This window comes from Canis aureus, chromosome 22, assembly GCF_053574225.1.
Source record: "Canis aureus isolate CA01 chromosome 22, VMU_Caureus_v.1.0, whole genome shotgun sequence".
Taxonomy (NCBI): domain Eukaryota; kingdom Metazoa; phylum Chordata; class Mammalia; order Carnivora; family Canidae; genus Canis; species Canis aureus.
In genome coordinates, this window is record NC_135632.1 from 46,530,547 (window position 1) to 46,544,065 (window position 13,519).

General features: G+C 38.0%; 1 long non-coding RNA gene across 1 annotated transcript in view; it reads left to right on the forward strand.

Annotated features, from left to right (window-relative positions):
• LOC144294386 (uncharacterized) overlaps nt 1-1,841 on the forward strand; it is a 37,283-nt gene extending 35,442 nt beyond the window's left edge. Inside the window, exon 5 of the long non-coding RNA XR_013361785.1 lies at nt 740-1,841. This is a non-coding gene — a long non-coding RNA (uncharacterized LOC144294386). The remainder of the gene's footprint in view (nt 1-739) is intronic.
• The last annotated feature ends 11,678 nt before the right edge of the window (nt 1,842-13,519 follow it).

The window sequence follows — 13,519 nt, forward strand, 5'->3', positions numbered from 1 at the left end:
CTGAGGAACTTGCCACTCTCTGGGACATGCCAAACTCATGGTAGAAATTAAGTATAAGAGGTCCCCAGTGAAGCCATACCAAGCATTTACATTTTCTGCTTGTATATGGCATATGCCATGTCTCCTCACATCTGCGTGGACAGGACCAAAGTCAGTATGGCAAGGAAGCAAATTAAGGATAGGGGAGTGAATACATATTACAAATAACCATGGTCTAATAAATATTAGAGTTTCCAACTCTTAGGATCTCTCATTTAACTTAAATTTGATTATTTCTTTTTTTTAAAAAAAAAGATTTTATTCATTTATTCATGAGAGAAATAGAAAGAGGGAGAGAGAGAGAGAGAGGCAGAGACACAGGCAGAGGGAGAAGCAGACTCCGTGCAGGGAGCCTGATGTGGGACTTGATCCCGGGTCTCCAGGATCGCGCCCTGGGCTGAAGGCAGGCACTAAACCACTGAGCCACCCAGGGATCCCCTTAAATTTGCTTATTTCATTTTCATGTGGCAAGTTATCTTTACATCCCTTCCTAAACTTTGAGCCCTACTTTTGAATATATAATACTTATTAATGTACTTTGTGAGTCAAGAGATTATCAGTGGCAGAGGCTTTGAAGTATCTGTTTATCTTCTCACAGAGAAGGTAGTAGTAGAGATATGCATTTTGCATCTCTCTTAGGAGGTATAATAGATTCAATTTTGATTTTAATATTTTCTTTCCTCTCTTTCCTTCACTGAAGCCATTGCGCCAGGCACAAGTTGCTGTTCTCCCTAAAATTCTACACATTTCTTCCTGGCACCTGTGCCCTATGGCAGGAGTTTTTCAAACATCAGTGACTCCTCAGCATATGAAATGGTTAAAAGAGCAGTTCAGTTATGGGAACTCTTAGAAGGCCCCCTGCTTGCTTATCCCACCTTCCCTGTACCTGCTGCCTCTCTACTTAGAAATCAGTCCCCTTACCCCCTACCAGCAGAGTCTTTCAGACCGAGACTGACCGTGTGGTGTCCTATGGGCTTGTCCCAGTTTGCCAACTGAATGGACGACATACTAGCAATGGCCTGAGGCTTTCTAGCCTGAGCCCAGACTGTGGCAGGCTGCACTCCTGCCTCCACCAAAGGCAAAATGAAAACAGGAGTGGGCAAGATGCACTGAGGAAGTTGAGGCTGGGGATTTCCTGCCAGTATCCTCAGAGTCTGGAAGGAAACTGAAAAAGTTCGGATGGGCTCTCATGAATGAAGTACTTTCGCTGGGAATGTTTGATTCTTCAGTTCTGAAAAAGGGATTCCAAACAGTTGCTGAGAAACCTGAGAGCTGACTTACTGGAAGTTAGGGAACAGACTGCCTGTCCCGAGCTGGGCCTAGACAGTTCTGTGCCAAGAGCATCTCTTAGCTGTGGATCCAACTGCTTTCTGCCCTCCCTCTGAGGATGAGGACTCTGGCATCTGACCCCCGCAGATGTTTATCTGGACCTTGGTGACACGTTACTGGCATCTACAGACAATGAAGCCTGCCCCTTAGCTCTTTCACTGTTAGTGACATCTGGGAGCCATTAGCTCTCTTTTTGGCACGGAGCCATTGGGCCCACCCAAGTAGGTACCCACAGCATCTTAGACAAATTGGAGGTGAAAGACAAGGCTTAGTCCAAGACGTGGCAGCAGGACCTCCCTACAGATTGTTCCAGATAAAATGACAAATTTCTTCAAACTCCCTCATGTCTCTAATCTAGTAGATAGCCTTACAGCCAGCGTGAGCTTGGCAGGTAGCCTGTGGCAACCTCAGAATCCCCTGCTGGCAGTGTTGGCTGTCCACATAGCTCCCCCAACTTGCTCCTGTGTAATAGCTCGGAGGGTGAATAAACAATAAAACTACTTTTTTGGATTAAAAAATAATATTTTCTTTCCTCTGTTCCCCACTGCGTATATGTGAACAAATTATATAAGTTTTTCTCATTAAAAGAAAAGATTTATTGAGGTATGGTTGATATACAGTAAACTGAACATATTTCAGGGTACAATTTTATGAGTTTTTACATATGTGTACACGCATGAAAGCACCACCACAATTGAATCAACATTTCCATCACCCCCGCAATGTGATTTCTCCTTTAAAGCCCCTCCCTTCTTTTCTTCCTTCTTTCCACCCCTTTCCCTATCACTGTCTCATTGCCCTATCCGCAACTTCAGCTTCTGTGCATCCTTGGGTCTAAAATATCTTCTTGGTTGATCCTTGGATATACTTGCTGCTAGTTCTTGTTTCTTCAATCTATTTCCATTCATAGTTCAGAACTTCCATATTAATTTAATGTGAATGTGGAGAAATGGTAGCTATGACTCAGGTGGAATCAGAAATTGTGTAAACTAACTAAACAAACTTGAGATATAATCACTTAATTGGACTGTTTGGCATTATTAGATTGGGCAACATCCAATATGTAAATATTTAACAGATATGTTGGGTCTATTAATCAGGTTGCTTATGAATCCACACAGATATCAGAAAGTCATATGTATTTTCTAGCTCCGACATCCTAACATCCATGGATGAATACGTGGGTTGGCACAAAAAGATGACAACATCACTTAACTATTATTTTTAAATTATGAAAATAAAACTCATTAACACATTCATGTATTTAAGTATAATTCCCACATCAAAATTAGGTAGCAGAGAAAAAAATCCTAGCTTTATGAGGATTAAATGAAATAATATATACAAAACCCAATGACTTGCTCATAGTGAGTGTTCAATAAACGGTATCTATTTTATCCTTGGGAATAACTATATAATTATCAAATTTCTCATATATGCTAAGATGGCCTTTTTTCTGAAAATCAGATCAAATTGTTTTTAACCTCATTCAACATATCATAAGAGTCAATCAAGTCTCTTTAATGGCAGGACAGTTTATTTCATGATGGTTATGATTATAAAAGGATGAAAATCATACTTTTCCAGAATGCACTGTGATGCACTGTGTGACAGTTGTTGAAATAAGGAGTTTTATTGTCCCACTTGAAGCTAGATGAGCACCTTTTATAAGTGAATACTTACTTGCCTACCTACCCATGCAAAACGTGTGGTTATTTGGTTATTTATTCATTTCGAGTCTCAAGGCAAGTATAGTTTAAAACCAATCACTGTAAAACTGTTGGAGTATAGGTCTGGAGACACTGTGACATAATTTACTTTATTATATTAGGAGGTCTTATATGAGGTGGCACTCATAGACTTTCGTTGATTTTGTTTTATATCTTGATGACAATTTTTAATGTTTACCTTGGTTTAGAATAAGAAAACTATGAGTTTTATTTTGTAACTCATATAACTGATGTCATGTACTTTTTTTCTTTTTCCCAGACGATGACATTTCTAATGGTTGAATGTTTTCTCTCTGGAATATCAAGATATTAAATTGGGACATTGTAAAGGGGGCCTTTTCATATCTCCTTAAAATTGGTTATCCTGATTTCTACTTTATTTCTGACTTCATAGAGTACTTTGTTGGTGATAGGCAGGTCCTGGTAGGCATAAAAAGAATAAGGCCAATATATTACTTTGCCACACTAAGTTCCACAAAAAATCATGCAGATTTGGGTGATACCAAGGTCAAGGTGCTTTAGATCAGTCTGTCGCAGCTTTGAAAGACAGTCCATTCCATATCTCTTGCCTAGCTTCTGGTGGTTTGATGGCCATCTTTGGCATTTCTTAACTTGTAGAATTATCACTTCAATCTCTGTCTTCATCTTCATTCTCCCTATGCGCATGTCCATCTCCAATTTTTCCCTTTTTATAAGGGCACCCACCAGTCATATTGGATAAAAGCCCACCCTATAACCCTATGGTAACTTGATTGAAAAAAAAATATATATATATTCATATATACATATAAAATATGTACATACATATAAAATATATCTGGGTGTTAGAACATATGAATTTGGGAAAGGGGGACACAATTCAATTATAGTCATATAGTTCAGAGTTTCAAAGCCAAATTTATAGAGTAGCATCATTCTTAATTATAGAGTAGCATGAATGGGCTAATAGACTTTCTTCTTGCTTAGATGTATAGGAATGGGGATAGAAAGAGTTCGTTAAGTAATTCAAATCCCAGGATTTCTAAGCAGGATTTATATTGGGATTACAGGAAGATAATATGCTATTTATTAAATAATAGAAATGATTACTCTCAGTCCAACAGTGCCAAGAAAATGTTAACATAATTTAGGTACCAAAGGATATGTCATCCTCTGTTGACTTTTATTTTTGTCATTTCTCAAAATTAAAAAAAAATTCTCTTCTTGCTTTTTTCTCTTTCATTTTTTATTTTTCTGTCTCTTTTGATTATATAAAATCATTATAACAATGTGACCAGTATCAAGATAAGCATACTGATTTCTTCACTTTAAATTACTTTGAAGAATAATAAGCAAATGGAGATTGTAGATAAACATCATTTGGGGAGAAAATTCGGGAGTACATTAAAGAAAACAAATGCGCAAAACAAAACAAAGCAAAAAATTCTAGCAAACAACCTAAGTCTCTCCTACCCACATTGCATCTGTGAAAAATCTCACCATCCTCCTCAGTTGGTGGGTGTGTGAGAAGCGGGAAGAAAAGGAGAAAGGGGAGATGACATCTGTGTTTGTGTCTTTCTAGGTGTTTGCTGTTAGTTTCTGACTCATTGCTTCATGCTTTCTTAGCAGAGGCCATTTCACACTTTTCTGGATGTATTTCTACTGAGCTATGGAGTTAGTTACCATTGTAGTCTGGGCTTGTGCCCACTGTTACCTTAACAAGCAATCCAGTCAGAATTCTTGTTTTCTAAAGAAAAAACTTTATTCAGAGAAATCATCTCTGATGCTGGTTCTATTCGATAAAAACAGATGCCAACTAAGTCATGAATTATAGTGGAACATACACGTCCCTCCTCCTTGCCATCTTATCCAGAGTGAATGTGCAGGTCTAGCATTGAACACAACCTCAGGATGCTCCGTAGATTCTGTCCCTGGTAATAAAGCAGCAGCACTTTTAATAACCATGACAAGCAAAATGAACTACCTCTGCCACTGCAGTCATTTCACTGGCCATTTTGCTTATGTGGGGTTCGGATGAGCCTGGTCTCTTGTATGCTCCTTCGTAGGGGAGAATTGCTCTGCAACTATGGAGATTTCATATCTGATGATAATGCAGTTTTGTGTAGTATATAGTCAAGGATATGTGCATGGAGGAAGGACACTCCTCCCATTAGAGATATCTGGTATTGTTAGATGTTGTGGCAGAAAGAAAGAGAAATAGAAATTGCTATGAAGAGAATGGGGGTCTTTTCTGATTCCACACAAATCTTAAAATAATTTGTTCTAACTCTTTGAAGAAAGTCCATGGTATTTTGATAGGGATTGCATTAAACGTGTACATTGCCTTGGGTAACATTGACATTTTCACAATATTAATTCTGCCAATCCATGAGCATAGAATATTTTTCCATCTCTTTGTGTCTTCCTCAATTTCTTTCAGAAGTGTTCTATAGTTTTTAGGGTATTCATCCTTTACCTCTTTGGTTAGGTTTATTCCTAGGTATCTTATGCTTTTGGGTGCAATTGTAAATGGGATTGACTCCTTAATTTCTCTTTCTTCAGTCTCATTGTTAGTGTATACACTGTTGGTGGGAATGTGAACTGGTGCAGCCACTCTGGAAAACTGTGTGGAGGTTCCTCATAGAGTTCCTCATAGACCTGCCCTACGACCCAGCAATTGCACTGTTGGGGATTTACCCCAAAGATACAGATGCAATGAAACGCCAGGACACCTGCACCCCAATGTTTATAGCAGCAATGTCCACAATAGCCAAACGGTGTCCATCGGAAGATGAATGGATAAAGAAGATGTGGTCTATGTATACAATGGAATATTCCTCAACCATTAGAAACGACAAATACCCGCCATTTGCTTCAACGTGGATGGAACTGGAGGGTATTATGCTGAGTGAAGTAAGTCAATCGGAGAAGGACAAACATTATATGGTCTCATTCATTTGGGGAATATAAATAATAGTGAAAGGGAATAGAAGGGAAGGGAGAAGAAATGTGTGGGAAATATCAGAAAGGGAGACAGAACATAAAGACTCCTAACTCTGGGAAACGAACTAGGGGTGGTGGAAGGGGAGGAGGGCGGGGGGTGGGGGTGAATGGGTGATGGGCACTTAGGGGGACACTTGACGGGATGAGCACTGGGTGTTGTTCTGTATGTTGGTAAATTGAACACCAATAAAAAATAAATTTATTTAAAAAAATAATAATAAAAATAAAAAATAAAGAAGAATGGGGGAATGTCTCATAGAAGCTCTTAGAAATAACTTAATCTCTACCATAATATGAGATAAAGCTACATCTCTTTTGAAATTTGGAAAGTATAGTTCAGTTTTGTTATGCCGAGATATTTATAGGTATCTATATATGTCTCATATATTTCAAAATATGTATAAAAATAATAATAGAGTGTTTAATGAAGTGTAAAATGTTTGCCCAAACTTGCAAAAACAATGAGATAACCCTGGCTAGGACAACAAAGGGGACCTAACACCTAGGATTGGGAATTAATTTATAAACAAGTTACCTCAAGGAAATATTAAAGAGGGTAAAGGTAACCTTTGTTAAGTGTGAAATCAGCAGCTACTCAGGCTGTTTTAGGGTAGATGCCAGTGGACTGGGATTTCTGCTTATAATGTGAGAATTTTTTAAAATTAAAAATGAATTTACATAGCAGTAATTGCTGTTATATAGAAATAAAACTAATGAACAATCAAATGGATAAAAATCTAAAAAGAATCCAGTAGAAAAGGGTTTTATAATTTCACTAAGAATACTTCAAGGGCTCACAGAGGTGTTTAGGGTCTGGGAAACTTCTGGAATTGCCTGAAATGTTATGTAGATGTGTATATATGATCCCACATCTACCATCACCTCCAATCATACTTCAAAAAACATGTAGCCAACTAGAAGTGTTGGTGAGGTATGGAGAAAAAGGATCACTTGTGCATTGTTGGTGGGAATGCAAACTAAAACAGCCAGGGTGGAAAACAGTATGAAGATTCCTCAAAAAGTTAAAAATAAAATTACTCTATGATCCAGCAATCACATTACTGGGTATTTACCCAAAGAATACAAAAATACTAATTCAGAGGGATACATGCACCCTGATGTTTATAGCAGCATTATTTATAATAACTGAGACATGGAAACAACCCATGTGTTCATCAACAGATGAATGTATAAAAAAGGTGTGGTATATACACACAATGGAGTATTACTCAGTCATAAAACGAATGAAATTTGCCATTTGTAACAAATAGATAGGGCTAGAGAGTATTATGCTTAGTGAAATAAGTCAGTCAGAGAAACAAATACCATATGACTTCACTCATATGTGGAATTTAAGAAAAAAGACAAATGAGCAAAGGGGGAGAGAGAGAGAGAGAGAGAGAGAGAGAGAGAGAGAGAGACCAAGAAATATACTCTTAATTGTAGAGAAGAAGCTGATCATTACCAGAGGGGAGATGGGTGAGGGGATGGGTAAAATAGGTGGTGGGAATTAAGGAGTGCATTTGCTATGAGGACCACTGGATGATGTATGGAAGTGTTGAATCACTGTATTGTGCACTTGAAAGTAGTATAGCACTGTATATTGACTAACTGGTATTAAAATAAAAACTGAAAAAAACCGAAGTTCTACATTTTGAACAAAACAACCCCCCAAAAAAACAAAAAACAAAAAACAACCATGCAGCCAAAGTTGGGAAGAAGTTTAGCACTTAGTTTGAGAAACTCATATGTTATGATATAGCCTTTAGAGTAATATAACTGTACTTAAACCAAAGCATATTGTGAATGAATTAATAGAAATGACTCATAATGGACCCATTTATGCAGATGTCTCAAAGAGGAGAAAAACCTTAGACTATTTCTATTCTTCCCTTCCCCATTTCATTACCAAAAAAAGGAATGAGGTTTTATAGGGTTTCTCTTCTTAATTTATCACATGTATTGTCAGTCTATTGATCAACATATATGAAGAGAGGCTTTTAATCCTAAATCATTTCCTTTTATATATACTCTGTCTACTAGATACATTCACTGGTTGGCCCTTACTTCTCTCAGCTAGCTGAGATACTCTTGGTTGCTCTACTACAGAGTATCTTTTCTAGTCTAAGGAAGTTATGTGTAATTATTCAGAGATAACTTTGGAAACTTTCAAAATGGAAGCTAAATGCCACTGAGTATTGCTCAAAAAGGAAACTCAGTGGTTTCCCCTAGACCACCCCATCACCAGCATTTTATGCTGTAGACATTTAGCGTACTACCTGAATTTCATGTTTTTTTTCTTCACAACACTGAGCTTGCCCCAGTGGGGCCTTTTAGGGAATCTGACTCTATCTCATCTTAGCCAAGAACCCCAGTTTTCTCGTCCAATATTTACTCCCTGACTTTTAGGTCACATCAGCTGCCTTCTGATACATAAAAATGGTGAAAGGATGGCATCTGGTTGATTATTCTGGGAGCTTTAAAAGGTCTATTTTACTGGAAGTTCTTGTTCTCTGAGGAACTATGGCTTGAAAGGTGGACCAAGGTCCCTGCTAAGGAAAAGCCAGTGACTGATAATTCTACTCTCTTAGTAGTGAACTGACACCTGCAAAAATAATGTGCTTTAAGATGCCATTTTGTGGGATCCCTGGGTGGCGCAGTGGTTTGGCGCCTGCCTTTGGCCCAGGGTGCGATCCTGGAGACCCGGGATCAAATCCCACATTGGGCTCCCGGTGCATGGAGCCTGCTTCTCCCTCTGCCTATGTCTCTGCCTCTCTCTCTCTCTATGACTATCATAAATAATTAAAAATTAAAAAAAAAAGATGCCATTTTGTCCTCTTTCAATTAATTTCCTAATAGGTTGGCTTAATGGGGAATACGTAAATAGATCTAATCTCTCACGTCCCTTCTTTTCTAACTGAAATAAATAGTCTTACTTTAAAATAGTTAAAATATTTTCTACTCTCGGGCACTGAATGGTTTGCTCTTTGGGATTGCTGGCAGCTGTAAGAACTGTGATGTGCAAGAAGCCAATACTCAACAGGCAGATCTGCTCACTGGTGTATCATTTTTATTCTAGCTCTTTAGAGCATTTTGCATCTGTCTCATCTTTTCTTGTAGAATGTATATTCCTTGAATAGAGATCCCAAATATCAATCTCATTTATGTTGCCTCACCTTTAGTGCATAGCAGTACCTTAGGTACATAGCTTGGGTCTGCTAAGATAGTGGTTCAAAGCAAAGCCAGGGATTGTTGTGATTTGCATTTTCCTCCCATCTTCCACCTGCCTAGTCCTTTCCCACATCTCCATGATGATTTCTGTATTCCCCAGACCTCTTCCAATGTTTGAATGAGTAATAAAATACCATATATGTCATGTGGCCTCATAAAATATTGAGCATGGAGTGACCCAAAGGTGGTTATTTCAGTATGGTTATCCAAAACTTCAACTAGCAAAAAGGGTAATAGGATCCACATATTACTTAATTTAACCAAGATCTGTTTTATTTTCAAACTCCAAGCAGAAAAAGACTCTTCCAACCAAACACACTTTAAAACATCATCTCCTCTGTCAATAAGCCTCAGAACACTACCTAATCTTATACCAGAGAGATGGCAGCCCTGAAGCGTCTGAAAAGTGTGGTATGGTTACAGAGAGCGTCATCAGTGTGTAATCCTGAAATAGGCAAGGTCCAAGATATCTCTATGCTGAGACATTGGAACATGAAGCCAGATTCAGATATTCTGGTGCCAAAAAGAGCAGGGCAAACATTCTCAAGTAAATACAGCCTTTACAAAAGCAACACTATTCATTTTCAGGCTAGGAGCAGTTCTGAGTAAGAATCAGGAACTGCAGAACATGTAACATGTCTCGTGTCCTCCGATGTAACTTCGCATGTTAAATTCTATGCTTTTATTCCAAAGTGAGGGCTTGAATGCTCTGAATAAATCTTCTATCAGCTGAAGTCTCAAATTAAAACCACACACTCTGAAATAGACAGTTCTTCCCTGAAAATTAAAATCAAACATTTTATACTCATGGGAGGCAAAACTATATAAGCTGCCATTGGACATGTTCACATTAAGGAGATTTATTCTGGCTCTGTATTTCATTTGTCACATTTGCATAATGCCAATGTCTCAACCTGGCTGTGCATTCACCTGTGTAGTCTCTCAAACACACATGGTCATAGGCAAATCCATAGGATGAGGACCAAGCATTATTATTAATATTTTTAAAAACAACACACAATAATGAAGACCATTCCCAGATAAATGAGGGGGTTGATATGCACATTAGTGCTTAATGATTTACAGGGCCCTTTCGTATGCTTCATGCACAAACCATTACATATCATTATTATTTGTGTCATTTCTAATGTTACTAATTATAAAATGACTTCCTCATACTTTGACATTTGCCTGGTAACCATCTCAAATTTTCCTTCCCCAAATGGCTGAACAGGATCTCAAAATCTAGGTGTTTTACAAAAAGTGAATTTCAAATTTTTTGATCATGATTCACAATAGGATATTATTTTTACATTGTAAACAGGATACATTTTGATATCTAAGGTAATTTCAGGAAATTTTAGGAAATAGTACTTTATGCATTTGATATCTGCTTGTTTTATTCTGTTCTCTTCTGCACCCTATTTCATTCCACTTCATTCTTTCATTTACAAAGGTTTCTTTGAGAAATCACCAATTTCAGCTGTGACTTACAGTTTTAAAATCATTGACCTTTTCCTCTTCCCAGTGTGGTTCTCACTTCTATACACATATTAAGTGGTACTAACTGGAAGGATGAGGGAGAGCATAGTTTTAAACTACAACACATATAAAAACTCAAGCCTGGCAAAAAATACCTTCTCTGGACTTATAAATGTGTTGGTGAACTAAATGCTTCCTTTTAACACTCCAGTAGATTTTAGATTTCCCTTTGGGTTATAATGACCAGACAGTAATAAACTCTATGATAAATGTGAATGGTCATTATCTCCCCAGCTGGGTAGGAGAATACATTTGGCTACTCTTTGAGGATATAATATTTAGTCTTTAGAATTATCATTGTGATTTATGTCCACCAGTTGAGGACAATGGGGTATGAGATCCTTACTAAACAGTGAGATGACAGATTGTCTTATCTGCTCAAGGACATGATAAAAGTGATTCTCTTAATGCTTTGATTCAGTCTGTTACATAGATCTCTTGTGTCTCTCTGCCTCATATCTGTTTTCCAGAATGTATACACAACAGTAAAAAGAGAACTGCATTATACCAAGCTAAGGTATATGGACAATTAATTTCAAATTGAGACTCAATATTGGACAACTGGGTAATGGGGCTTGATGCTAACACCAACTCAAATTATGAGGAAAATCATTAAGTAGGAGAAAATATCACTATATTGAGTTCTAATTGTTCCTCACTAATAATGTGGAGGAAGATGGAAAAGAGATTTTATATTGGGCTACCCCTTAATCCTTCTGTATAGCCCATGGATCACAATGTCCTATTTCATTTTATTTTTGATAATTCTCTCTCAAAATCATTCTAACACTGCATAAAATCTTTTGTGGGGGGACATCAGGGAAGATGACAGAATAGGAAGCACCAGGAATCTGTCTCTACACCTAGAAAACAATTGTTCTGGAAGAAATTATCTGAAGTAACGATTATGGATATCTGGAGTTTATTTGTATGCCTGCAACTTTCAGGAGAAAGCCTGACTAGTAAATTTCAGCTGATTATCACCAATTTCAGCCTTCTATGTGGTAGCAGTGGTACCTATCCTCCAACCTCCAGCCTCATGGCAGGCAGCCATGCTGTTTCTAGAGTGGCTTGTTGGAGCCAATATGGGCAAGAAACACCTACCTTATCCTCTGAATTTCGAAGACTGAGAGCTGCTGTAGACAACTCAGGTTTGAGGACACAGGCTGGCTGGCATTGTCTCAACTCTCACTGGCTGAGGTGTCCTCCAGGGGATTTAAAAGAAGAGCATTTATTTTCTTAATTGTCCTTTTTTCTCCTTTTGGGATCAGACATTTAAGGATTAGGACATTTTAAAGCAACAACATATCTGAGGGCATTTAGAAAACTACTTGTGGATGGCCATGAAAGAGAGAAGACTCAGAAAAGACCTGGGAAGACCTTAGTCTTTCACCTCAGACTAATCCCCAGCACAGAGGTACCCTTCAACTATCAAAAAGACAGCAACCCGGGATCCCTGGGTGGCGCTGCGGTTTAGAGCCTGCCTTTGGCCCAGGGCGCGATCCTGGAGACCCGGGATCGAATCCCACGTCGGGCTCCCGGTGCATGGAGCCTGCTTCTCCCTCTGCCTATGTCTCTGCCTCTCTCTCTCTCTGTGTGACTATCATAAATAATAAATAAAAATTTTAAAAAAAGAAAAAAAAAGACAGCAACCCTAGTGAAAGGGGAGAAGCTGATTTCCAGAATTAACACAAGATTAAAATGCCTAGTATTCAATGAAAAAAAAAAATCACAAGGTATACATAGAAACAGGAATCTCTGACCCATTCAAAGGAGCAAATGGACAGAAAACATATATGAGGAAGTCCAGATGTTGGGCTTAATAGACAAAGACTTTGAAAAAAATATTTTAAAAATAAAAAAAACTAAATGAAGATGTGGATTAAGATAGGAAAATGATCTCTGGGCTCATCTTTATGTATTTTTTACCCTAGGGCTAGAATCAGCTGTTTCTCTAGGGAACATTAGTCCCTTAGGGAATAATGTTAGAAATCCAGTGCTCAGTATGCTACTTGATGCTGGCGTGTTGATTTTTTTTTTAAGTCAACTCAATTGGCAGAAAAAACAACCCTAAATGTGTTTATACTAACTTGTATATATATATTTTTAAATATTTTATTTATTTATTTGAGAGAGGGCACAGAGGGCGAGTGAGAGGGAGAAGCAGACTCCCCATTGAGCAGGGAGTTCAACACTGGGCTCCATCTCAGAACCCCAAGATCATGACCTGAGCCAAAGGCAGATGCTTAACTAACTAAGCTACCCAGGCACCCCAAATTGTGTATATTCTTATTAGCTAAATGTGAGTTCATACAGATGTCTCAAACTTTAACTAATTACTGAATAGATGATTCTATACTGTTCCCCTTGCTTACCTATAAGTCCCACTTCAATAATGAGAAATCTGGCACCTATCTTTTGCCATCCATCTACTTAATTGTTCCACTAGAATACATGTAAAGCAGAATCAGAATGGCTAATCAGCACTCCCCTGGGGAACAACCGCATCAACTAGAGTATAGTACTTACGTATAGTTTCTTTGCCTTTAGTATTATACACTTCATTTATTTACAAAGTTTCTTAGGTCAGCATATTTTTTCCCATTCCTTTTCAGTGAGTTTGTTGCATACTTTTGTAACATAGGTAGATTCTCTTTCTGTCATAG